We start from the raw sequence: 27,772 nt of genomic DNA on the forward strand, positions 1-27,772 counted from the left end.
TAGGTCAAGAATTAGATTATTTAAGAAGTCTTATCACTATTAATCCACTCATACAATGGCCAAATTTTCAACTCCATATTTCTTCTGAAATATTAATTTGGAGACTAAGTTCCTATATCTTCCAGAGATATAATTACAATAGCACATTTCTTATTCATCTGCTTCAGTTACTTATTCAATTATGATACAATGTAACTTTATCATGAATGTTCCTTATATGTAAAGTTTTCTGTTTGAAAAATCTTGCCAAGAGACGCCAAATCAATACTACGACCATATTTTTTCTTTTTTATGTGTCTTTTAAAAGTTGGAATGCTTAGAAATAGTCACTCTTTGATCCATTTAAACGTGTGTCAGGGGACCAAACATCTATCATTGAAGCAATTTACTTGGAGATTACAACCATAAATATAGTAAACACAATTTCTAATATGTTTCAAACATCAAATTTTGCTATAAAAAATGAAAAGCTCATAATTTCAAAGAAATACTGCCCAATTGTTTTCAATACAATTTATAGCACTATAAACAATTTATATACCTGTAATTGTTAGTGCCATTAATGTTGCTTCGCCAATTATCTTGATGTAAAATTAACAAATAAAAGCCTTAAGGTCATAAAACACTTGAACCACATCTGATTATGTCATATAAACTCAGATCTCAAGGGTTTCTGGTTATGAATATACTTTTATTAGTCACTGTTATAAATTACTTTATCATTTTAGCTAATATCCTTCTACAGTATAGAACTCATAAGATTAAATTGGTAGCGTTTGGCCTCATACTAAGTACATCTCAGCATTTCTCTCTATAAAACGCAAATGTGCTTACAACACAAAGACCTATCCACGAAGTGTCAAAGTGAAGGGGTAAGTGGAGTCATTAACTGCTAAATTGTTATAAACTGATTACTGTTCATTAGCAAATAAAACCCCCTCTTCAGTGTAGGTTTTGAAAAAGGGATCATTTGGGTAATTGCTTCAACCTTGTACTTACCTTAGTTATATCTATTCTCTATTCACAATTTCAGGAAAAGTTTAAAATTAGTCACCTTTTTCCTTTTAAACAAACAATTAGATTCCACCAAACAACCAGCCAGTTGTAAAGAAATGGTGGTTTCATTAGATTCCATTGTTTGGGTTTTTATTTTACAAATTCCTTTGTATGTCAAGATCCTTTTAACCAGAGCACAATTTGTGAGTAGGGGTTTGACCTCCGTCTCTCTCGCCCTTTTGTTTTTTGTTTTTTGCTTTTCCTATTTCAGTTGGCTCTAACTTAATGAAACAATTCAGGCTTTTCAGAATTTTTATTAACTCTCATATCAGAACTGGGCACAATGCAAGATGAATAAGTTTTAGAGACCTGCTGTACAACCGTTGTGCTGCAGATAACAGTACTGTATCGGTTAAGAGGCTAGATCTCACGTTAAATGTTCTTACCTCAGGAAAATAAAATTGGAAAACAAATGGAGTACATTATCCACTGAGTTAAAACTGCATTGATTTTGAACAATATAATAACATCTATGACTACTAATTAATTTTTTTTGCCTTTGAAACAGAAGCACAGTATTCTTTCCTCCCAGGAGAAACACACACACACACACACACACACACACACACACACTCACTCAAACAGGGGAAGTAGAACAAGAAAAATACTTTTCTCAAGGCAACGGTATTTATACAATTCAGTACAGCTTGAATAAAACATCAGCACTTTGAGAATTTCACAGGATGTTTAAAATCTAGTAGATATGAAAATTGGTATTTGAATCTTTTATAAAGGAACTTCATTGGTCATCCTCAAAGTGCCCCAAATATAAGGGTCTTGAGGAATCTTGGCAAATAGGAAAGTGATTTAGGATCTTCTATTTTACGCACCCCCAAGATACATTTAATCATTTTTTAAAAGAATTAGTAATGGTTAATCATATGATCACGAGAAAAGGACCAAACTCAAGGTACAAAAGGACCAGAGTCAGTGCGGAAGAATTTAAATCAATAAGCCAATTTTATTCTAAAATATTCTCTGACGGCATATAGTACTTACTTCCTCGTAGGTGTGGCTTCGGGCTCTATAAGGGAGAATGGCAGTTTTGTTAATTTTTTATTCAATTAAATTCTGATTCCTTCCCAAATTGTAAGAATTAGCGATTTGTAATTCACAGCCAGTCATAAACCTACCTGGAGCTACTTTCCCAGCCCCTAAGACCAAGGGACTGTTTCCATGTCAAAAGGAGCTATACAGGGTTATTCTTGAGACACACAAGCTAATCCCGAAGCTAACATCAGAATGTCCATTTTGCGGCCGTTTGTTCCCCCAAATCTTTCGTCCCTTTGCAGGTTCAACATAGTTCTGAATAGTGGAAAGGCTGGAGCAGTTATCTTGGCCAGGCAGTGCTGTACAACAGTCAGATAAAATCATCTTCAAGATACACGCAAAGGTGATAGGTCCTGATGGGTCTGCCATATATCACTGCTTATTTGGAATGTTTATGAACAAGTCTCATGTTACCTACTCTTGTTTTAATTTTCCCCTGAAAAGATGTTTCCTGAATATTTATAAGAAGCATGTGTCCCAGAAAAGAAGGATAATTGGAAAAGACTTCCTTGAATTTCTCTCAGTGTTTCAGCAGAGAAAATGCTTCAAAAGACAGCATCCCAAAGACGATCCCAATCACCCCAACCTTTTTGCCAAACTGAAAATATCTTAGCTATAAATCTCTCGGAGAGTTGCTTCTTACTACCATTTAAAATTAGTACCTGTGGCATTAACTTTGGGATCTGTTGGTAAATGTTCTTACACCAGCTATTATAAAGCAATTTTTTATGTGAAGTGGTAGTTATGGGGTTTGTTTTAGAAATATATCTCCTAATCCCAAACTAGGTAAACCACTGCTAAAACTTATATAAAGTAATTGAAAACAAAACAAAACTCTCTCTTAAAAATATATCAGTTCCATCATTTAACGTCTTACTACATTTATAAGGAAGTTGTCAATTCTTTTATATCACTAGGAAACATTCCATGTGTTCCTTCAAAGTTATATGGGCATAAAAAACAGTTTAGGTGTAGCTTTCAGACATACTACCCTAAAGTTATTTTTATTATCCAATAATGAATGAATATACTTGTATAAATTCCACTTCTGATGGAAAGCTGACTCCTCAGAGAATACTGAAGTCCTTCCTGCCAGCAGCCATGCTTTGTTCAAGAAATGAACAAATGCCATCAACTAACTTGGTTCACAAACTGGTCCCATCATCATCTGTCTCTTCCTGTCACCAACACTCACCCTAGCCGTTCTTCTGTCCCAGCCCACTGTTACTGATTTTCAATTAAATAGACCAGAGGTGGTTATTTGAAATCAGGAAGAGATTGGTTCTCTTCCTTTTTTCTTAAATTTATGCCCTGTGAATTCTCTTAAATAATGTGATGTGAAACAGTGATTTCTTTAAAGAAAATTCCACTAGAACTTCACTGAAAGTATAGTGTGTAAAAATAAATCAGCACAAAGTAGCTTGATTTTAAGATCTGAGCATACCACCGTGTTGGTTAGTAGTACAGCTCAGAATATTACAACACAACATGCTATACAGCTCCTGGACACACTTGGGCAGGGAGTGTCTGTTATTTTACTCCTGCTGATTCGTTAGAGCAAAAATATACTGTAAATTATGTGTCTTAGAGGAATATATTTTATTAAAGTAGATTAAAAAAAAACCTAGACTTGGAAGTTAATTCATCAAGTTGGCAATGAGTTAAACCAATGAATCTCCAGTAAGTATTCAACATCATAGCACGTGTGTGCAGACTCTCAAATATTCTACTGCTCATTCTGAGGGAGTCGGGGGTGGGGTTGGGTGGAATGCCAGTCTGCAACGCTAACCGTTATACCTGTGCTGTGCTATTATGTAGAGAATAATCTCTCTTTCTTTTTCCTTTGAATTTGTTTTCCTCTTGCTTCCCAGAGGATTGTGTGGAGGACAATGCAACATAGTGTAAGCTTTGGTCTTCTTATTCATCTTCTCATCCCCATTTGTCTTTGTTTGGTCATTCCGGAGAGTTTCTGAGAAATCCCACCTCCACTTCCTCTTTCCAAATTGTCTAGAGAGAGAACATTGAACACTGTACATGACCAACAGGTTTAAGAATGTCCTCTCAGCTTGGTATTTATGGTTAACAACCATTTTGGTATTCTTTCTCAATGGCAAGGTTTTCAGTCTCAGCTTTGTGTAAGACTAGCTCATCTGGTGGCTGATTTGAATTCTGTCCCAATGTTCAGACTATGTATAGTCTGCCTGAAAAACTTGCTCTTCCCTGATAGAATATATTGGCTTTTTTCTTCTGTGCTGAGTGAATAATTACCTCCCTAATAATGACAACAAACCAACAGCAGCTCTCATGCATAAGGAGCTAATTTTTCCATTAGCTGGGACATAGAGAATTTAGGGGGGTAAGAAATAGCTTGTGGTATAGCTTGTTTACTCTTTGTTTTCCTACTTGAATTTACTGATATCTTTTAGAGCATTTAGGGAGAAAGCATTGGATACTTTTTACTACAAAGCGGTTTGTACTGGGGATGAGGATAGGCACGCCCAGGTTATCCTACCTGACTTTCCATATTAACTGTAATAAATAGACAGTTAAGTTATCCAGTGGTTTTCATAATACCACTCTGTGCTGGTACTACCACTTCATAAAGACCTGAACCCTCCGTAGCATCATGGACCCAGAAGAGAAGATGCCTGTCACTGATGAGCTCATTTATTCATGTAGCACACCTGTGACCTCATGGCGCTACATGTCTGCCTGGCCTTAAATTCAGGCAGTGGCAACACTATGTCTAAATTTCCTCCTTTAATATTCACTTGTTTAAAAGAAAATGTCCTCTGAGTGGTATCCCTATTTATCATTCCAGCTCTCTGAGCCCAGGGCAGTTTGGATAAGGTAAGAAAGTTAAGAGGTATCTCTGAAACAGGAGTACTCTGGAAGGGAAGATCTTGAGGAAGGAACAGGGAAGGCAGATAGCTTAAGGTCTCCTAGTGCTAAATGGAAAGTGGGAGAAGGAAACATCAGTGGTGGGACAAGTCAGGGTTCTTTTAGTTTGGACCAACTGATACAACTTGACTAGCTCCAGTTGACAGAGTGTGTGCCTGCCCTCTCCAACATTCTCCTGGTACCTCCAGATTTTCCAGCAGTTGAACTAGTCCAATCTCCTTATCTGATGGTTATTATGACCCTTGTAGTTTCCCCAAAAAAGAATGATGTCCTAGAACATACTGGAAAGAATGTAAAGCATAATATCATCCCCACCCACTCCCCACGTGTGCTGGACTTCCCCACTTGTCTCCTATAAACTTCTTTAGCTGGGCCCCCAAAATCAGGTGTTTATTATTGGATATGGTTCTTGCAAAAACACAATGCAGTTTCTGAAATGTATCAGTATGCCACTGGTGACAAATAGGTTGTCAATATTAATACGTATAAATTTAAGTACTTGTAAAATATCATCAAGCTATACCCTTTATCTTGTTGTTCAGCAACAAAATGGACAAAGCAACTCACATTCTGGCACCATTTCCTGTCTGATGGTTAATCCCAGTTTCGGAGTAAAATGCAGGTCTTAAAAATGTTCTTCCATGCCTCTTTGGGACCATTTGGTGTGATTTAGGAAGTCTTGGTTGTAAGGATGCGGGAAACTGTCTGTTGTTCATTTTAAATTGCCATGGCATTTCACTGTCACCTCAAAGGATTCTGCATCCAGCTAAATCCACTATTTTGCATTTCAAAAGGATGTCAGGCTGTGGTTAAGAAACTGCTTTATTATCTAGAGCCTCAGCTACTGTCTTTAGGTGAAACTGATATTTTCCATTTTCCACCTTGACACAGACACACAGACACACACAGAGACACACACACACACACACACCCCTCAGTCTTTGCTTGGCATGAACAGGAGAAACTAAAGCCTCCATAACAACAGGAAACCAGATTCTGCTCTTTAATTAGTTTTCTAAAGATAAATGGGTCAAGGCCAGATTGGCTTTCAGCCTCTGCTGCCGCTGAATAAATTATGCCCCATTCACCCCGGCAAACAAGCAGCTACTGCTCAATCCACTTCAGATTTGGAACTGCCCAGTCCTGCCTGAACTTGCTTTATCTATTTGCTGCAAAACCCCACTGAGACACCCTAGTTTCATTTTCAACGAACCCTTGGCAATAACAGCAGCAAAATACAGCGAGCTTTCAAAGCAGGGAGAAAATACAAAGCATTAAAACCAAGCCACCCAAGTTATTTGGTCTCAGTTTCTGCCCTTCTCTGGGCATCACCAGCAGCGTGTGGTAGCAGAGGGAGCCCCCCAACACAGGCTTCTTTAGGAGGCTGGTGGCTGATGAAGCCCAAGTGGGGAATGTTGTTAAGACACATGTAAAATGATGGCTTATCTCCAGGATATTCCACTTATTCCATGGGCTTGGAGGAAACACAAATCTAATTCAATGATATGCACTGTTGGAAACCTAAATGGAATGCCTGCCCCGTATGTGGAATTTTCAGCTCACACCCAGTGGACAGTGGACTATTTTTACATCCTTGGGAAGCTATTCTTTCAGGAATGTGGAAGAACAGTGAAATCAGAAGAAGCATAGACGTTTCTTTCAACTCAGGCAAAGCTGTGTTTAATTGCAGCGGTCTGTATACCTTGGGGAGTAACGTATACCCCACTGGCTGCATTACTCCTTGGGAGAAGCCCATTCTCCTTGGGAGAAGCCCATTCCGCTCCACTGCTTCAAGACATGTTCAGAGACTCATGTGGATTCCAACAATGAAATAAAGTCATGCCACACATTTTAAAGGGGGAAAACTTCTGCACAGCTTGCTTTAGCTATAAGTGGTCTGAAATCATTTGGGGGGTAATTTTACCAACAAAACCACTTTCAACTCTATTTTTAAACTCTCCTTTGTCCTCAGAAACATTTAAGCAAGAGCTTTGCTGACCTCTAGGTCACAAAAATGAAATGTTACACTTTCAGACCCCAAATATGGCTGCACAGATTTTATGTCTATTTTATGGTATGTTGATATGCTTATTTTCCCCTTCAGACATGAAAATTTCTTTCAGAATTCCTGACTTCAGCTAAACCCAAAACGATGCATTCTATGGTTATCAATCAATCATGTATTTATTGAGCTCTCCTCTCTTGAGTAGCACTTAATAAAACTAACTAGCATGTACATTCTCCATCATCACATGCTGTTAGTGCTAGCGTCATCAAAAAGGCAAGAGTTACTGTTTGCAAAAAAACATTGTTTATCAAACCAGTTAGATACACCGTGTTTCCTCCAGGGCATAGTATCTCGTATAGAGCCTCATAAAACGTTAGCCTACAGGAAGTAGGAATTTGATTTTGTAATCTGAGATAAACTACACCAATAAAGAATATGTGGAAGGCTGCAATGAAGATTGTGGTACATGTCTCTTTTTGAATTATGCTTTTCTCAGAGTATATGCCCAATAGTGGGATTGCTGAGTCATATGGTAGTTCTATTTTTCGTTTTTTAAGGAACCGCCATACTGTATCAATTTACATTCCCACCAACAGTGCAGGAGGGTTCCTTTCTCACCACACCCTCTCCAGCATTTACTGTTTCTAGATTTTTTGATAATGACCATTCTGACCGGTGTGAGGTGATACCTCATTGTAGTTTTTATTTGCATTTCTCTAATAATTAGTGATGTTGAGCATCTTTTCATGTGCCTCTTGGCCATCTGTTTGTCTTCTTTGGTGAAATGTCTATTTAGGTCTTCTGCCCATTTTTCAATCGGGTTGTTTGTTTGTTTGATATTGAGCTCCATGAGCTGTTTATATATTTTGGAGATTAATCCTTTGTCCATTGTTTCATTTGCAAATATCTTCTCCCATTCTGAGGGTTACAATAGCCAGGACATGGAAGCAACCTAAGTGTCCATCAACAGATGAATGGATAAAGAAGGTGTGGCACACATATACAACGGAATATTACTCAGCCATAAAAAGAAATGAAATTGAGTTATTTGTAGTGAAGTGGACCTAGAGTCTGTCATACAGAGTGAAGTAAGTCAGAAAGAGAAAAACAAATACCATATGCTAACACATATATATGGAATCTAAAAAAAAAATGGTACTGATGAACGTAGTGGCAGGGAAGAAATAAAGACTCAGACATAGAGAATGGACTTGAGGACACAGGGAGGGGGAAGGGTAAGCTGGGACAAAGTGAGAGAGTGACATGGACATATATACACTACCACATGTAAAATAGATAGCTAGTGGGAAGCAGCCGCATGGCACAGGGAGATCAGCTCGGTGCTTTGCGACAACCTAGAGGGGTGGGATAGGGAGGGTGGGAGGGAGAGGCAAGAAGGAGGGGATATGGGGATATATGTATGCATATGGTTGATTCACTTTGTTGTACAACAGAGACTAACACAGCATTGTGAAGCAATTATATTCCAATAAAGATGTATAAAAAATAAAAGAATATGTGGAAGGTATGTTAACAAATGAATCATCATTGACCAAATATGCATATTGAAAACATTAAACAAATGTAGCATCTTTGATCTAGGCCATATCCGATAGCTTGTTCTCCTTTCTTAAGCCAGAAGTTTTTGCCCACACCTTAAACAAATTAAAGAAAAACATTGTCAGTTCTGAACTGATCGGATGAAAAAGTTCATCTGCACACTCATTCCCATTACTTGTCCTTATTCATCTATGTAATATGTGTTTTCAGTGACTTGATTATGAAAGCCTGAATACACAAGCCGTACTAAACTGCCCAAATCATACCATTTAAAATATGCGTTCATGAGAGGTATCAGTGGACATAGATCTTTCATTAAATTATTGAGCAGCTTATGGAAAGGTTGCAGTCAGTTTTTCTCATAGCTGTCTGAGATATTTGCACCATAACTCCACAGCTCCCAGATGCGATGTTCACGCTTATGAGAGATAGAGCTGAAGAAATGGGATTTTTCATGAATACCAGTTTTGATGTATTTGCTGTATAATCAATCAGCTTTTAACTGACTCTGGGGCCTATGGAATACATTTTAAAGCCCTGGGAATTTGGCTATTCCCATAACATACTTGGACACTCTTTACTGCTAGCTATAAACCTCAGGCATAAACATTGTAGAGAAAACCGGATGAAAAGAAAACTGTTTGAGTGAAAATTGACTTCCCTTTATAAATGCTGAAGGTAGATAGAAACGTATCTTCAATACACAATAATTTTATTACTTAAGCTCATTCATGGTCATTATTGTCAAAGGCTCTGACTTCACGGGTATTTTCTTGCATCTAAAAGACTGGCCAAGCTATTAAAAAAAAAAAGACAAGTTGACAGTAAATGAACGAACCAGCTGCTGTAACAGGACCACTATATTGCTGGCTAACAAATAATTTTTTGGAAGTTGGGTTTGTGTAATATCTTTAGAAGCTTTTCCAATACTCTATTGATCTGGATGGGTCAAACCAGGCACTGAAGCAACTACAAACAACCCCCAAAATGCCTCACAAAAACACAAGTTTATTTCTTGTTCATAGCAAGTGCCCGCTGTTCGGTTGGCTGCGGGTCAGCTACACATGGTCATTGCCCTCACTCCAGGACACAGGGTGACAATCAGCCATCATCTGGAGCTTTGCCTGTTACAGCAGCAGGGGAAAGAGAGAACGTGACAGGGATGGCTATTGAGTCTCCACCTGGAAGGGACACAGCACAATGTTTCCATCTGGTTGACCAAAGCAGGTCACATGACCAAGCCTACTGTCCAGAAGGCAGGGACGTATGTCCCTCTGTGTCTCACACAGACTGAAAATGGACATGTTTGTGAACAGAAATATTATCAGCCCCAAATACAGATGACCAAGGCAAGATTTTTAAATTGATAAAAATCTATTCTTTACTCTCTGAGACAAACCTTACATGAAAAAAGAGAGAAATTCATCATTCATTCAACAAATATTTATTGTGCTGTAATATGGGCCAAGTATAAGTGGCTAGAACATAATCAAAGAGCTCACAACACTTTGCGCGATGGCAGATAAAGCTAGCTCTAATTTAAATCAGACCATAGTCAGGTAAAGATTGCATTTAAAAGTTTTTAGAAATCTAAGGGAATTCTAAATCCTTGTTACAAAGGGAGTGTCTGCATTGCCCTAGAAAACCAACATCCCTTTATAAGTCAGGTTGATTTTTAGCATCGGATGGCTATTTCTCCTACCTGAACTTCAAGTTCAATCATCATTCAACCAGAGCAAAGGAGTCCCACCCCAGTAGCCCACCAAGACAGTATCGCAAAGGAGGATGTAGAAGCTGTTGCCAGTGAGTAGGAGAAAAAGAGCAATAGGAAAACAGAATGAGCAAAGACTTTTTTATTACCGTCATTTAAATGTCTTTCAGATCCAGACTGTGTATTTTTTAAATGAATCTTCGATACTGGATGTCGTAAGGGCTGCTCTTGTCTGACTTGATGTCATGTTTGCTTAGGCAAAGCAATTTTTCTGCTCTTCTCCTTTCTGGGTCAACCTAGTTGGAGCAAATCAGATTGTTCTCCCTCTTTCTTCCTTTCATACATCATCATTTAAGATCACCAAGAATTCGAGTTCTGGAACCTGCCTTTGTCTCCTTTTACAATATCTGTTTATTTCTGAATAGCATTCATGAAGGAGAACACTTTTCGCAGGTTAATCAGGGAAAGTGCACAGGCTGACAGCAACAGCAAACTTATCGATTGCAATGAAAGTCTCAGGAATGTGTGTGCCATTGGCTTCTGCGTGGAATTATTTGCAAAATCGTAGAGCTCTGATTCAGCTGGAAGAAAAATTACAATATAAATTCATAAATTATTTATGTGTAATGAGGCAGGAAAACAATGACTTTGTAAGTTTTATTCTAAGGGATTTGAACCTAAGAAAACTCTCCAAAGCAGCCTGAATTCATTTCAATGAAGAATACTCATCCCTGCACTTGAAAAAGCCTAGCGTTTCCTTTGCCCGCTCTTTGCAGCTCCTTGAGTGCTAGAGAAAAGGGGTAAACACGAAGCAGCTAGACCGGCTGTGGGAAGAAAACAGAAAGGTAGCAAACTGCCTTAATTGATCTCCTCACATAAAATCGAAAAACCCAGGGGCTATCTTTAGTGTGAGACGTGTCCTCGTGAAAATGTTTCCAGTTACTCAGGAAAATCAAATCATCTTTATACAGTAGTCTTCAAGGAACAAGAAATATTTCATTAGGATTTTAATGGTGAGGGCTCAAGTGAAAGAAACTTCATCCTCTCTTGTCAACCTTTATCCTCTCTTTAAAAATAAATAAAATACAATCCCTTTACACTATTTTCATTAAAAAAAAATTTCTTTCTCCATGCCTTTGGAGAGTGAGAAGTTAAATGAGTCCCTAGGAATATTTTTTATTTAACTTTTTTTTTTTGGAGTATAGTTGATTTAGAATGTTGTGTTAGTTTCTGCTGTACAGCAAAGTAAATCAGTTATACATATACATATATCCGCTCTTTTTAGATTCTTTTCCCATATAGGTCACTACAGAGTATTGAGTAGAGTTCCCTGTGCTATACAGTAGGTTCTTATTAGTTATCTATTTTATATATAGTAGGGTGGATATGTCAATTCCAATCTCCCAGTTTATCCCTCTCCCCCCCCCCCCCCGCTTATTGGAATATTTTTTGAATACACTGATTTGCATAACTCTGAGCATGGTATGACAAGGAAGGATTGTGTGTGTGGGGGTGAGTGGGTGAATGTGGGTGTTTATTTTTTAATAACAGTACACTCCTTGTGCCCAGTAATAATAGGTGAACCACCCAGAGATTTGTTACAGTTATTTATCAAATTGTAGCTGAAGCATGATACTTTTAAATAAACTTCTGTGATTCATCACTACTTTTTAAATTTCAGAGACACCCAGTGGTGGACCAAGTGTAAGCACCAATTTCTAGGGCTCCCTCATGCCCTCTCATCATGTCCTGTCCTAAACTTTACCTCCCACAGAGAAGAGCCACTGCCCCCGGCTTCCTGGAGGAGGAGAAGGGGAAGATGTGATAAGAGGACCCTTTTCAGAACGGTCTTCAAATCTTATATATTTTTACTGATTTTTTCTCTTTTTTTGATAGGTTTGCTCTATCAGTTACTGGGAGAGTTATTTCACTAGGCAGGAAGATTGATCTGTTTCTCCTTGTAGTTCTATTTTGTTTTTTTATATTTTGAGTCTGTATTTATAGTTACAAGTTTATCTTCTATGCAAATGGACCTTCTCATCATTATATAGGGATCCCCCTTCTCTAGTAGTAGTAGTTGTTTGCCTTATAGTCTATTTCTTTCTTTCTTTCTTTTTTTTTTTTCTTTTTTTTGATGTAGACCATGGAATTTGTACAATATTGCTTCTGTTTTATGTTTTGGTTTTTTGGCCACGAGACCTGTGGGATCTTAGCTCCCTGACCAGGGATGGAACCTGCATTCCCTGCATTGGAAGGCAAAGTCTTAACTACTGGATCACCAGGGAAGTCCCAGTCTATTTCTTTCTGATAATAACATAGATACACCTGATTTTTTTTTTTTACTAATATTTGACTGACATCTCTTTCCACATTTTCACTTCCAACCTTTCTGAACCCTTATGTTTTAGATATGGCTCTTGTAAGCATCACGTGGCTGGTTTTATATTTAAATCCAGGCTCGCAATATTCATACTTTAATTGGTGCATTTAGTTCATTTAAATGCACTAGAAAAACTAAGATGGTTGAGTTTATTTCTTTCATCTTGTTTTGTGATTTCTATTTGTCTCATCCATTCCAGACTTATTTTTGCTTCTTTCTTGTGGATTGATTGAAGATTTTTTTCTCATTCCACTTTTTTTCTTTTAGTGTTTGGAATCTAAATACTTTTTTTTATTCAATTAGAAAAACCAATAAAATGGTTACTCTTGAAATTTTAGCATGTGTCCTGACTTAACAGAGTCTGAGCTTAATCAATCAATCAATATATTTACCCTTCTCTGGAACAATACAAGGACCTCAGAACACCTCAACTCTGATAATATTCCTCTCAGATCACATGCTATTATTATTGGATAATTTAGTTCTATCTTATAATTTTTTTAATCTTAGATTTTAGATGATGATGATGGTGATGATGATTTTGTACTGGAACTTTGTATATACAATTAACCACATTTTACTACTTTCTTTCGTTATCATTCCTTCTTGCATCAAACCAGCCATCAGGAATCACTTTCCTTGGTCTGGAATACATACTAGAGGATTCACTTTACTGGGGGTTTTATTTGAAAATGTCTTTGTTTGCCCTCATTCTTGGGAGACATTTGTGCTCAATACATCATCCTAGAATGGACGGTTAGTTTCTCTGAGTACATTGCTGCTTATATTTCACTGTTTCCTGGTTTGTATCACTGCTGTTGTGAAGCCTACTCTTGGTCCTTCCCTTGTAAATAATCTGTATTTTCTTTCAAGCTACTTTTAAGATCTTCTTTGTTGTTCTGTAATTTTATTGTATTGTGTCTAGGCGTAGATTTCTTTTCTTTTTTTAAATTTATTTTGCTTAGGATTTGCTGGGCTTTCTAAATCTCCTAATTGGTCTCTTTCATTATCTGGAAAATGCTAAGCCATATATCTTCAAGCATTACCTCAACCTAGTTCCCTCTCTCTTTCTCTACTTTTATTCCATAAGTGATTAGACATGTCAGACTTTCTCCCTCTATCCTCTGTGTCTCCTAACTTGTCTTTGTCTCTTTCTACATTCAGAATAATTTTTTTAGCTCCACCTCTCAGGTTATTACCTCTCCCTTCTGTTGTATGTAATCTCCCATTAAATCCATCCACTGAGTTTCTAACTTTAATGATTATATTTTTCATTTCTAATATTTATTTTGTTCTTTTTCAAATATGCTTAGTCCTGTGTTCAGTAGTATCTTACTCCTTATTCACATTTCTAAATACTACCTTTTTCTATCTTTCAACATACTTATTTCACACTTTGCGTCTGATACTTCTAATATCGGAAGTGTTTGATGGTCTCATCTGGTATTTCTGCTGGCTTTTGCACATTGTGCTTTGTTTCCTTATATATCTTATATTCTATTTGTATGTTTCTATTTTTTTTATAAGCTTATATTCCTTTGAACTTAATCAGTTGAAAGTCTTTGTGGCCTGTGGTGATGGGTATTTCTATTTCTCTCCCCTACTAAGGATTTAACCCCTTGGAATTCCAGTTTTTTGTGATATAGGCTGATGGCCTTAGGGAAGCCCTACACTTCTGTCCCTTGCCCCTCCCTGCAAATCTATTAAAACCAAAGCTTCAGGTCATCTGGGTCTGGGAAATGTCCTTAAGGCGAAAGCCAACCTCAATACTCATGTATTCTTTTTCTGGGTTCCTATTTTCACTTAGTTTGCAGCGGTACCAGTCCCCCGTGGCAATTCTACCATGGATTGCAGAACTAGGGTGCATTAAGTTCTTCGGATAGAAGGTTCTTCTACAGAAACTCAAAGGTCTTCCCAGGCCAAAACTCTGCACCTTGTGGGCTAGCACTAATATATATGAGGTTCTTGGTATACACCTGCTGTACAGGCTTGCATGGCACACAACTGTGTTTCCTTCATTCTTTCACTGCCTCAGGCAGACAGGGGGCAGGCATAGGTAGAGCAAGCAAGGAGCGTTTGGTGTCACAAAACCCGCATTTGTGTCATGCAAACGAGGATGAGGGGCACTGAGAAAGAAGCCAGCCCCACATGGTTTAGTGATGGACCACTTCCCTCACTCCTCCTTTCCTTCCCAACCCCTGTGAGAGGCACCCCACCTCTTGTGCCTCAAGGCACAACTCCTCTTTATTTCCACATGGTGTAACACAGATGCTAAAGCCCAGGGAGGCACACGAGCAGAACTCAGACTTCTGTGTGATCATGAGCCAATCAACTAACCTTGTTGTCCCATTTTCTGATCTTTCAAATGGAGAAGAAAAAACAAAAAACAGTACCTGTGTTGTCCTGTTGCAGTGGTGATGATAGTTAATGTACATAAAGTTCCTGGCTCAGCCATTGTCTGCATTAAACTTAGTTATCATTAGTATTATTCCTAATAATAGTGATATCAATAGATTAAGTGTGACTGCTATTTTTTTTTTTTAATTTTTATTTATTTATTTATTTATTTATTTATGGCTGTGTTGGGTCTTCGTCTCTGTGCGAGGGCTTTCTCTAGTTGTGGCAAGCGGGGGCCACTCTTCATCGCGGTGCGCGGGCCTCTCACTATCGCGGCCTCTCTTGTTGCGGAGCACAGGCTCCAGACGCGCAGGCTCAGTAATTGTGGCTCACGGGCCCAGTTGCTCCGTGGCATGCGGGATTTTCCCAGACCAGGGCTCAAACCCATGTCCCCTGCATTGGCAGGCAGATTCTCAACCACTGCGCCACCAGGGAAGCCCCTGACTGTTATTATTGATCAAACAAGAACAACATCTAACTTCAAAGATTTTCATTATTCATTGGGATTTTGGCTTTAGCACAAAGCCAGTAGATAAACTCCTTTGCCCCAGCCTTTGGTCTTTACAGAAGTGGCTGCTTCGGGTTCAAGCCTCAGGATTGGAGGAGATTAAGGCTACGAAAGTTTTGCTTGGTACCATTAGGAAGAGGAAAAGACAGATGAGAAGGAAGAGTTAACGCCAGTGTCTGCATTGTTGTCAAATAAGTGAGCACTGGAGCTTCTCTTTAAGATGCAGCCACGTAGCAAGATGACAATGAAAAGTCCGAGGGTGAACATTTGGGAAGCTGATAAGAGATTCGTGTCCTGTAAAAGAATTTGGGAAGCAGGCAGCTAAATGGTGGATGCAAATAACCTAGAGGAATGACAGAGTAGAGGGGGCAAGGGACACACTGAGGCTCCGGTGACTCATTTCTGAAAGCAGCGCGTGTCTTGTGGCCTCACATCACCACCGAGGACTGCCACCGAAAGGCTTTTTAAAAAACATTCAGGCCAGGGAAGGTAGAAATCCTGGCAGAGGACATGAAAAACCCAAATTAGGTGGCTGAATCGGATGCGAAGGTGAACAGCATCTGAAATAGCCTTTTTTTTTTTTTGACTCACTTGAAGGTGAACACAGGGGCAAGTCATCGACAGTAATTTAACTGTAAAATGATCGGTGCCTGGAGAGTAGATTTGACTATGTGGAATGACAAGGATCTTGCAGCTATTTTTCTCTTCCCCCATCCTGACCTCTCTCCTTTTAAAAATAAAAGGAGAAACAGAGGCACAAAGTTATTAAGGTTTGCCAGGGACGTAGGAGCCAGAGCAAGGACCCAGGTTTCTTATTTTTATCTCCATTTATATCCACCAAATTGTCCCACCTGCCTGGCTTACAAAACATAACGTAGCTCCAGATTGAATCAGGAACCTCTTAACAGTCTCTCCTGGTTCAGTAAATAAGAAGAGTGTTCCACATTTGTGGAGCACTTTAGAATAATAGGCAATGGGTTTTCACAGATTGTACCTCGTTTGCAAAGCTTGAAACAACTGGAAACAGCTACTTGATGTTTCCCTTGAAGAGACTTCCAGTGCTGGCTTTCTGTTCCCCAGGGGCCTAAAGTTATAATCCTCTTGGTGTCTGTGATGTTTCTACTGCCATCAAAGGTCAAACAAGAGGTGAACAGACATTTTAGTGGGTTTACTGCTATTTTGTCTCTTCTTTGTTGCTCATGGTACTTTCATAAGATTCTATGTTTGGGGGAAAAAAAAGGGAGGGGAGGGAGGGAGAAATGGAGGAATGGAGGGAGGGAGGGAGGGAGGGAGGAACGGAGGAACGGAGGAACGAAGGAACGAAGGAAGGGAATTTTCCTGTCTGACACATAGAGCTATTTCTGGTGCCTCAAGCAACTTCACAGAACTCTATGATGAAGACTGGAGGCTCACTCAAGGGAGGTGAAGAAAGGATGTTGGTGAAAGGATGGGGCAGAAGGCCTTGGGTCTGGATGGTGACTATTGTGTTTCCAGAACATTCAATCAACTACCCTCCTAAGTTTGCTTTTCATTACATTGCTAGTATTTTCTCAAAGCTCTCAATTGTGGGAATATGGGATACACGGTCCTCGTTTTATAAGCTCTTCCCATACAATAACAGCATTGGCAGGTAAATTATTTTTGGTTGAACAGATGATTAGGAGTAAGAGCTACAGCTCTATTGATTTAAAATGGTAAGAGGCTTTCAGCACATTATTTAAAATGCTTGTGGGAGTTGTATAAAGTCCCTGCAGGATTACTGACTTTGGGTTAAAATCCTTATTACAGAGTTTTGTCTTTTGTGTCCAAATCATTGCATTATCTTGAATTGTGGTCAGCAATTTTTCAGCCCTTTTGAGTCATTGTGACGCAAACAGGGCTGTGATTTATCCAGAAACACCAAAGCCATGTTTGGCTTTGCGCTGGCTCTCGCCAACTCTAAAAACAAGACTGTTTATTCAGGTAAGTAGAGCAAGACGTAAATGAAGCCCGAGGCCTTGATCCTTTTAAAAATGCTGGCCAAGGCCTCCTTCCTCACCATGAACTTCCCCACCATCCTCTCAAGAAGGTCACAGAGGGTGGGGTGAGACAGCTTGGAGCCAAAGTGCAGATTCACCATCACTGCCAGGGAAAACTAATTCAAAACATTTGCTCTATATTCAAGGGTCCTTACAGTTGGAAGGACGTTAAAGCCCATCTAGTCCAATACCCTCACTTTACCAGTGGGGATGCCAGAATCCAGAGAGATGAAGTAACTCATGCAAAAAGTACACTGGCTTAGTGCTAAGCTATTTCTTTGCTTCTCAACTTCAATTCGAGTAATACATCTAGAAATGTGTTTTGTAAAATAGGGTCGCCCTGGTTGTCATAAGCCTGTTTTTAATTCTATTTTATTCCACTAAGATCAGGAATTTTCAGCATTGAAATATATATATTCTAGAATAGAAAAGCCCACAAAATTATGATCACAAACAAAAATAAAGTAAAATTGAATTCGTTGAATCCGCTGCCACAGAGAAGGTAGATCTTTTTTTTTTTCTCTTAATAGATTTATTTTTCAGACAAGTTTTCGGTTCAGAGTAAAAGTAAGCAGAAAGTGCAAAGAGTTCCCCTATATAGCCTGTGCCACACACATGCACAGCCTCCTGCACTATCAACATCCTTCACCAAGTGGTACACTTGTGTCTTTGTTTTGTTTTGTTTTTTACTGCAAGTTTGTACCCTTTGACCGACCTCCTCCCAATTCCCCCCACCCCCAGCCCCTGATAACCACCATTCTACCCTCTGTTTCTACAAGTTTGAGTTTCGTAGATTCCGTATGTAAGTGATACCATGCAGTATGATGGTACTTTCTCTGTCTGACATGTCTCCCTAAGCATAATGCCCTCAGATGCCTCACGGTCCATCCACATGGTGGTAAACAGCAGCATTCCCTTCTCTCTCACAGCTGAATCATATTCTGTTGTGTGTGTCTGTGATATTCATATATCATATCTTATACATATAAGGTATGATACATACCATATCTTCATTATCCATTCATCCATTGACAGATACTTAGGTTGTTTTCATATCTTGGTTATTGTGGAAAATGCTGCAATAAACAGGGGAGTGCAGGTATCTTTTTGATATCCCGTTTTTATTTTCTTTGGATATGTACCCAAAAGTGGGATTTTGCCAGATCATATGGTGGTTCTATTTTTAGATTTTTGAAGAACCTCCATATTGTTTTCCATAGGGACTGAACCAATCTACATTCCCCCCCAACAGTGCACAACGGCTCCCTTCTCTCCACATCTTCACCGTTCTTATCTCTTGTCTCCTTGATGATAGCCATTCAGCAGGCGTGAGATGATCAGAGCAGTACCCTTGTCATAGTCAGTGAACCTACACTGACTATCCTTTTCATCCAAGCTGATCTGGCAAGAGGCATTCTATCTTAAACGCTGCCATTTTCTTTCATTTATTTATTTATTTATTCATTCATTCATTCGTTTATTTATTTTTGGCTGCGTTGGGTTTTCGTTGCTGTGCGCAGGCTTTCTCTAGTTGCGGCGAGCAGGGGCTACTCTTCATTGCAGTGCGCAGGCTTCTCATTGCAGGGGCTTCTCTTGTTGCGGAGCACGGACTCTAGGCACACGGGCTTCAGTAGTTATGACATGCAGTCTCAGTAGTTGTGGCTCATGGACTTAGTTGCTCCATGGCATGTGGGATCTTCCCGGACCAGGGCTCGAACCCATGTCCCCTGCATTGGCAAGTGGATTTTAACCACTGCACCATCAGGGAAGCCCAACGCTGCCATTTTCTAGTGAAAACACAGAAAAAGTGCTAGAACCTTGTGTGAGTCCCTCCAGCCTTCCTCTTTCCATTCACATGGTGGGGAGGGAAGAGCAAAGCAGATGGGTAAAAGTAAATGAGACTCTCTGCCAGCATCTCCAGCTGGCCAGCACTAGCCTCCTGTGAGTCAAGACAATGAAGTCAGAGGAACTCCTCCCCTCCTCCTCTGAGACCATCTAGAAATGCATGGGAAAAAGAGAGGCCACCTCCAGCTCCTACTGCTGTTTCATCAACAGTAACTTCCTTGAGGGACTTTCACATCAAAATCATATTAGCCAGAGCAGTCAGAGAAGAACAAGAAATAAAAGGAATCCAAATCAGAAAAGAAGAAGTAAAACTGTCACTGTTTGCAGATGACATGATACTATACGTAGAGAATCCTAAAGATGCTGCCAGAAAACTACTAGAGCTAATCAGTGAATTTGGTAAAGTAGCAGGATACAAAATTAATGCACAGAAATCTCTTGCATTCCTATACACTAATGATGAAAAATCTGAAAGAGAAATTAAGGAAACACTCCCATTTACCATTGCAACAAAAAGAATAAAATATCTAGGAATAAACCTACCTAAGGAGACAAAAGACCAGTATGCAGAAAACTATAAGACACTAATGGAAGAAATTATAGATGATACAAACAGATGTAGAGATATACCATGTTCTTGGATTGGAAGAATCAGCATCGTGAAAATGACTATACTACCCAAAGCAATCTACAGATTCAATGCAATCCCTAACAAACTACCACTGGCATTTTTCACAGAACTAGAACAAAAAATTTCACAGTTTGTATGGAAACACAAAAGACCCCGATAGCCAAAGCAATCTTGAGAAAGAAAAACGGAGCTGGAGGAATCAGGCTCCCAGACTTCAGACGATACTACAAAGCTACAGTAATCAAGACAGTATGGTACTGGCACAAAAACAGAAATATAGACTAATGGAACAGGATAGAAAGCCCAGAGATAAACCCACACACATATGGTCACCTTATCTTTGATAAAGGAGGCAAGAATATACAATGGAGAAAAACCAGCCTCTTCAATAAGTGGTGCTGGGAAAAGTGGACAGCTACATGTAAAAGAATGAAATTAGAACACTCCCTAACACCATACAGAAAAATAAACTCAAAATGGATTAAAGACCTAAATGTAAGGCCAGACACTATCAAACTCTTTGAGGAAAACATAGGCAGAACACTCTATGACATAAATCACAGCAAGATCCTTTTTGACCCAGCTCCTAGAGAAATGGAAATATAAACACAAATAAAGAAATGGGACCTAATGAAACTTAAAAGCTTTTGCACAACAAAGGAAACCATAAACAAGACGAAAAGACAACCCTCAAAATGGGAGAAAATATTTGCAAACAAAGCAACTGACAAAGGATTAATCTCCAAAATATACAAGCAGCTCATGCAGCTCAATATAAAAAAACAAACAACCCAATCCAAAAATGGGCAGAAGACCTAAATAGACATTTCTACAAAGAAGATATACAGATTGCCAACAAACACATGAAAGGATGCTCAACATCAATAATCAAGAGAAATGCAAATCAAAACTACAATGAGTTATCACCTCACACCAGTCAGAATGGCCATCATCAAAAAATCTACAAACAATAAATGCTGGAGAGGGTGTGGAGAAAAGGGAACCCTCTTGCACTGTTGGTGGGGATGTAAATTGATACAGCCACTATGGAGAACAGTATGGAGGTTCCTCAAAAAACTAAAAACAGAACTACCATACGACCCAGCAATCCCACTACTGGGCACATACCCTGAGAAAACCATAATTCAAAAAGAGTCATGTACCACAATGTTCATTGCAGCTCTGTTTACAATAGCCAGGACATAGAAGAAACCTAAGTGTCCCTCGACAGATGAATGGATAAAGAAGATGTGGCACATATATACAATGGAATATTACTCAGCCATAAAAAGAAACGAAACTGAGTTATTTGTAGTGAGGTGGATGGACCTAGAGTCTGGCATACAGAGTGAAGTAAGTCAGAAAGAGAAAAACATACCATATGCTAACACATATATATGGAATCTAAAAAAAAAATGGTTCTGAAGAACCTAAGGGCAGGACAGGAATAAAGACACAGATGTAGAGAATGGACTTGAGGACACGGGGGGGGGGGAAGGTTAAGCTGGGACGAAGTGAGAGTGGCATGGACGTATATACACCACCAAATGTAAAATAGATAGCTACTGGGAAGCAGCCGCATTCCCACTAGCCGCATTCCCACTAGCACAGGGAGATCAGCGCAGTGTTTTGTGACCACCTAGAGGGGTGGGATAGGGAGGGTGGGAGGGAGACACAAGAGGGAGGGGATATAGGGATATATGTATACGTATAGCTGATTCACTTTGCTATACAACAGAAACTAACACAACATTGTAAAACAATTATACTCCAATAAAGATGTTTTAAAAAAAATGACATTTGCAGTTCAGCATCTACCAATATCAGTGTGAGACAGCAAAGGTTCTCAGTGTATCTCCAGGCTCACTGAGAGAGTGAGGACGTCATTTCTCTCTCCACACGCATGATTCCAATGCATAATTTTAAAAAGAAGGGGCCACTGCCTTCTGCCGGAGCCAACTGTTTATGTAGCTGTAATACTGTTTTACTAGCCGTGTTTGTGGAGGTGCCTTTTCCTGCTGTGTCAGCAAAATTGCTGGGCGGATGGGGCTGGGGACTGTGGGGAGCTCACGGAGATGATTAATTACTGAGCATCTCGCCACAGATGTTCTCCTCTCCCCGGCGCTGTGGGCCCTTTTCATCTCTTCTTCAAGGGAACGCATTCTCCCTCTTTCCTTCTCTCCCACTCCGTCCCGTGCATTCACACTTTCCCTCACTGCTTCCTCCCAGCGGTGGCTTCTCTCTTAGAATTCTGGACCACAACACAAGAAAAAAAAGGTGTTTTCATATCACGGTTAATTGGCAGTCAGAGCCAAAACAAAAGCAAAACATTCTGAAAATGCCAAGCACTTGGGAGGAAGGTCTCCTCGCTAAACTGACCCTTCCTTGTGACCTCAGACCCCTTTTCAAGATTCTTCCTGTTGCAGTAACACTGGGTGGTCATATGGACTGAAAATATAGATTCAAATGTGTTTGGGTCATTCTCTCTGGGGAGAGGTTTTTTTGTATTTGTTTTTTCACTTTATTAACAGAATGTGTGATATCAAGTCGTGAGTGATGACCACTTCTTATGGAATTGAATCTAAGTGCAAATCATTTCACATATGCCTCCCTTTTCTTAAGTAGTTCCAGTGCTTCCTTTTCACAGGACAGAGTTGAGCTGAGGGCTTCCTAACTGGGAGAAGAAGTAGGGCCACACTGCACCCCCAGGGACTTTAAAATTGGCTCCTCCATCCAAGCGTGCTGTACACCTCTCCCCCCTGATTTTGGTGGGAGAGAAAATAGAAGAGGGTTATCTTTCAAGCTTCCAGGAGATAAACTACAAAGCCAACAGAGAAAGATCTGTCACTGGTTGTCTCAAAGGTTCTCTCCGCCCACTAGACCAGCATTTCTGAAGATGTGGGACCTGGATCACCCACACCAGAAGCTTATTAAAATAGATTCCTGAAGGCCAACCCAGGGAAGGGGGCTGGCCTGAGACAGAGTGGCTGCTGAGCTGGAAATTGGGAGAGCTGGTTCTGGTCCCGCCTCTGCCCCGGCATCACTGTGTGACCTTGCACAGCCCAGGTCCCCTCATCTGTAAAATGAGAGATGGTCGGACAGTCCTTTAGAGTGCCATGACCTTGAGCTTCTGTGCGAGTGTGGAACGTGTGACCCCGTTGAGCACCGACCAGCGGGGTCTAGATCACACTTTGAAGCTTCTGAGAAAGAGCTCTGTGGAGGCAAAAGTATAGACCCTCAGAGTTGTTTTTGTTTTTTGGGTTTTTTTCCAGAATATCCAGCTAATGTCCTTTAGGGCTTCGTTCCTATTTCTCTGTGATCCAAAAGGGAGTCCAGGAGGGACAGAGTAAAGAAACTAAATTAAATGTCCATAAGAATATCCCAAAAGAATAGAAGCAGAGGAAAAGTCACGTTTGAATTTAAGCCTCTGAAAACATTTGGCAAAACGCTGAGTTCTCCGTTCAGGTTCGTCATTATGAGTTTTCCCGTGAGCTCACTGTGTTCCCAGGACCCACCAGACCCTGGCCCCTCACATCCTCTGCCTGAAAGGACGAGGTTCCAGGAGTGAACCTGCACCTCGCTGTATCCTCCGCAGCTGCCCTCTGCTTGGTCTGGAAAATGTCCGATTCCTCCTCACACTTTCACTTCCTCTTTGAGCTGGGATGTCCCAAATTACACAGCCAAGGTCTTCACCAAGGGGAGGCTTATTCTCCACAGGATCTGCAGAGAGTGAGAAAGTGGATCCGATCTTGAACAACTGTGGTTGAACAATTGGGTAAATGTCTTTGAAATCCATGTGTTTTTCCAGGTGAAAATGGCCTTCCACTCACAAGGTAGATTGGATGCATTCAGGAGACCCAGAAAATCTTGGGCTGTCCCATAATTTCCCCAGATTTTTTTTTTTCTTCCTTCTCCTTCTTCCCTTACCTTGATCCTGTTCAGGACAGAAATTCCTGGGTTAGAAATTTTGCCCATTCCCATAAATGTGACTTTTTGAACCTCCCAAGAGGCAGGAAGGAAGCCAAATGTAATTACTCAGCCTCTAAGATTTCATCATGTGGTGATTCATCAAAGGATCTGAAGACGCTGCACATTTCTGAACTGAAATGTGCCTTCCGAGAGGCTCCTTGGCCATGTTGCTTTCATGCAGAAAGAAAGAGCCACGAGGGGGAATTTCACACCAGAACCAAGGCTTGTGCTGTGCCATCTCTTTGTCTGTGTCCCCTTGAACCGTGTTGATATCATCATGTTTGAGTAAGTTCAGTCTCATCTTTCCTCTTCTCCTCCTCCTTCGTCTTTGCTGTTAGCCTGGAAACCATACACCCTGTGCCTGTGCCCAGCTTTGTAACAATTTTTAAGATCATTTTCAAATATTATCAGGCAGGCAAAAATTTTACCTCACTGAAAACCCATGCTTGGCCACCTACTCTGGGACCTTGGGCGAGTCAATTAATTGCTCTGAGCCTCTAGTTCAGCAACTCTCAGTCTTGACTCTCCATTAAAACTACCTGGGGAACTAGAATAAATACTGCTGTCTGGTCCCTATCCCCAGAGATGCTGACGCATCTGGTCTGGGGCTGGCCCAGGCCTCTGTATTTGGAACTCTCCCAAGTGTTTCCAGTGTGTAGCCGAGGAAGCCAATCATTTCTCCAGGTCCTTGTTCTTCAAAGTGAAGGCCTTAGACAAGCAGCATCAGTATTCCCTGGATGCCTGTTAGAAATGAAGACCCTCAGCTCCCCTCCCCTGACCTACTGCCTCAGAATCTGCATTTCGGCAAGACCCCAGGTGACGCATAGGTCCGTCACAGTAAGAGAAGCACAGCTCTAATTCCTTGTCTGTTAAAGGGAGGTAATAATATTCACTACGGGCAGAGCTGTGTGCTGCATGTTTTTCCCCACGTAACCTCAGACAGATACAGAGGAGAAACCTCACATACGGGCCCTTAGCCGGTTTCACGGAGCTCTGGTGTGTGACCTGGTGGGTTTGTTGGCAGTAGTGGTGGTTCTCTTCTGTGGTTTTCTTAAGAGGCTGATGGTTAGTTAACATTTAAATGACCATGTAAAAACGTTCTACGAGTTTAACGTCTCCCTTTGATCTGAGAAACTGATCCCCAAAATTTAATAAAATGTGCCTCCTTTTTCTATCACATTTTAGTTTGATTTGGGGGTTATAAATCAACTCTAGTTGGCAGACGGATTTGAGGAACAGCATGAAGTGGTTTTTAGGATGGGGATTAGTAAAGCAGGGCAACCAGAAGCTGAATGAGTGGAGCTCAAGCTGTTCAGACAAGTTTGTTTACAAGGGATCAGCAAACCCCAGCCCACAGGCCATGCCGCCTATTTATGTAAATAAAGTTTTATTGGACCATAGCCCCGCTCATTCAGTTAGGTAGAATCTATGCTGCTTTCATATTGCTCTAGTAACACTGAGTAGTCCTGAGAGAGACCCATGGCCTGCAAAGCCCAGAATAATGCTTTCCATGTTCCAAAGGCTGATACTAGACTTTCACAGAAAAAGTTTGCCTATTCCTGAGTTAGAGCAACTACTAAGTGAGGCCAAGGTTGGGTGAGCACCGCCACCTGGGCTCATTGGTTTACTGGGTTTCACGGTCCAGTCTAGGCCCCTAATCCCAAGCAGACAGTGAGCAGCTGTGTGGTCATGGCAGGGCCAGCTGGAGGGCCCGGCACAGACCTGTCCACACTCTGGGAGCAAATAGGAGCGAAGAGATCATCTTTGTCTACAGAGAGCAGCATTTGTTTGTCAAATTGGTGAAAGTATTGCTTGAGCTTTGACCTAAAATATCCCCGTTATAAATAACTGCATTTCAAAAAATATCGAGAAAGAGCCTGGCTAGAAAACCCCCGAGTTAAACACAAAACACAAAATTTCCAGTCAAGCTGGAAAGCCAGGATGCTTACCTAGGAAAAGTGACAGGTAAACGAATGTGTTACCAGGCTATTTCAAGAGAGAAACTCCTTCCTCGGGGAAAGTTTTAAGCACTTTGGCACATAGACATTAGGCCCATTAAGTCTTTGTTAGACCCTGCTATCAAAGGACGTCGAAAATAAGCATGTGCTCTTTTCTATCTTTTTTTTCTCTTCAGTGGGCTATGGAGAAATCAAGGATCCCATAAGATTTGACCTCTGCTCTCAGTCTGAGAACCAGTAATTGCTAAGCATAGAGCGGTGACACTTTGTGGGACAGGAATTAAAAGGGAAAGATGGAGAGCGATAGGCAGGAAAAATCTCCCCAAACTTGGGTTCTTGAAACTGGATGCTCCCTTGATGATAACTCATATTTCTAAATTTAATTTGTTTTCTCTCATAATTCTTTTGGGTCCCTTCTCTCATCCTAGTTGGGCTTCTATTTCTTCCAGTAGGCACTAGTGAGGCCAAGAAATTTGTTGTTGGGCCTAAGAAGCCTCGTGGAAGGCAGCTGGATTGAGCTGAAGTGTAGCAATTAGCTATTGCCTAATTCCATCCAAATGGTGTTTCTAGATCTGCAACAGTGATAAAAAGTGAGAGTTCCAAGTGGGGAAAAAAAAAGAGCAAGAGAAAGATACTAGCAGTCTTGGGTCTAACAGATTGTTCAAATTATATTCTTGCTGTTCCATTTTGCAAGTTTTTAATCAGACTGGAAGATGTGAAGTCTTTGCATAATCTCTCTGTACATAGGTTTTGTTGCCAGTTTATTCCCTCCGGCATGGGGCTGGCTCAGCTGTTGATCCCTGGCGTGGGGATCCCCAAATGGGGCTGATTCTGCCTTCAGAGCAGAACTTGAAATGTGTGCTTTAAAGATGTATGACGGCTTGATAGAAATGATGATGCCCTTTTGTCAAGTCATTCTAAGAAGTAGATTATTTTTCCCAAAGCTTTTTTCAATACTCTGGAGTTTATATATATATAAAATGTATATAAATTTATTATATATGTATATTATATAATATATATATTTAAATTATATTATAAATATAAACTATATATATATATATATAAATATTTGAATATTCCAATTCGAATCCTCTGCCTCCAAATATCAACCACCAAACTGATTCTATTGATATATAAATATATATATTATTATTATATTATATATTATTATATAATAATAATTATATTATAATATATAATTATAATAATATCATTATATAATATCATTATATAATTATTAGTATATTAATATATAATTATTTTTATATTATATATATATATATATATATATATATATATATATATATATATATATATACACACATATAGAATCAGTTTGGTGGTTCTGACTGAATTGACCAGTAATGAGTTTTGCTATGAGTGAATTTTATGTCAGGAGATTGCAAGAGAAGTAACAAATGTGAAGATCTCTGTTTACAAGAAAGATACTTTTCTCTTTGGCCACGACTGGTGACTTATGGGAGAGGTTAACATTTTCTTTTCTCTGGATGTTTACATGAAGTTTCTGGCAATCATTGGGAGGATTCTGCACATGACAAGATTTTTCCAGGGACAATAGATGAGGGATTTAGGGATGAAATTGGTCTGTGCATCAGGGTTGGAAAAGAATTCCAAGATCTTCATGTGCTTTATGAATTTATATGCATTACCCTCTCAATATAGCACTGAGCCAGGAAGTCTGATGTGCCATTGAAGAGACTCAAGTCTCCCTTAATTTTTGGCTACAATTTTTCTACTTTATTTATAACTGTGAAGT

At 39.9% G+C, this 27,772-nt stretch overlaps 1 protein-coding gene across 2 annotated transcripts in view; it reads left to right on the forward strand.

The window, feature by feature from the left end:
• Window positions 1-27,772, forward strand: part of GPC6 (glypican 6) — a 1,053,117-nt gene that overhangs the window by 963,833 nt on the left and 61,512 nt on the right. The window lies entirely within an intron of this gene.

Source organism: Balaenoptera borealis (assembly GCF_965194805.1).
Source record: "Balaenoptera borealis genome assembly, chromosome: 18".
In the NCBI taxonomy this organism is placed as follows: domain Eukaryota; kingdom Metazoa; phylum Chordata; class Mammalia; order Artiodactyla; family Balaenopteridae; genus Balaenoptera; species Balaenoptera borealis.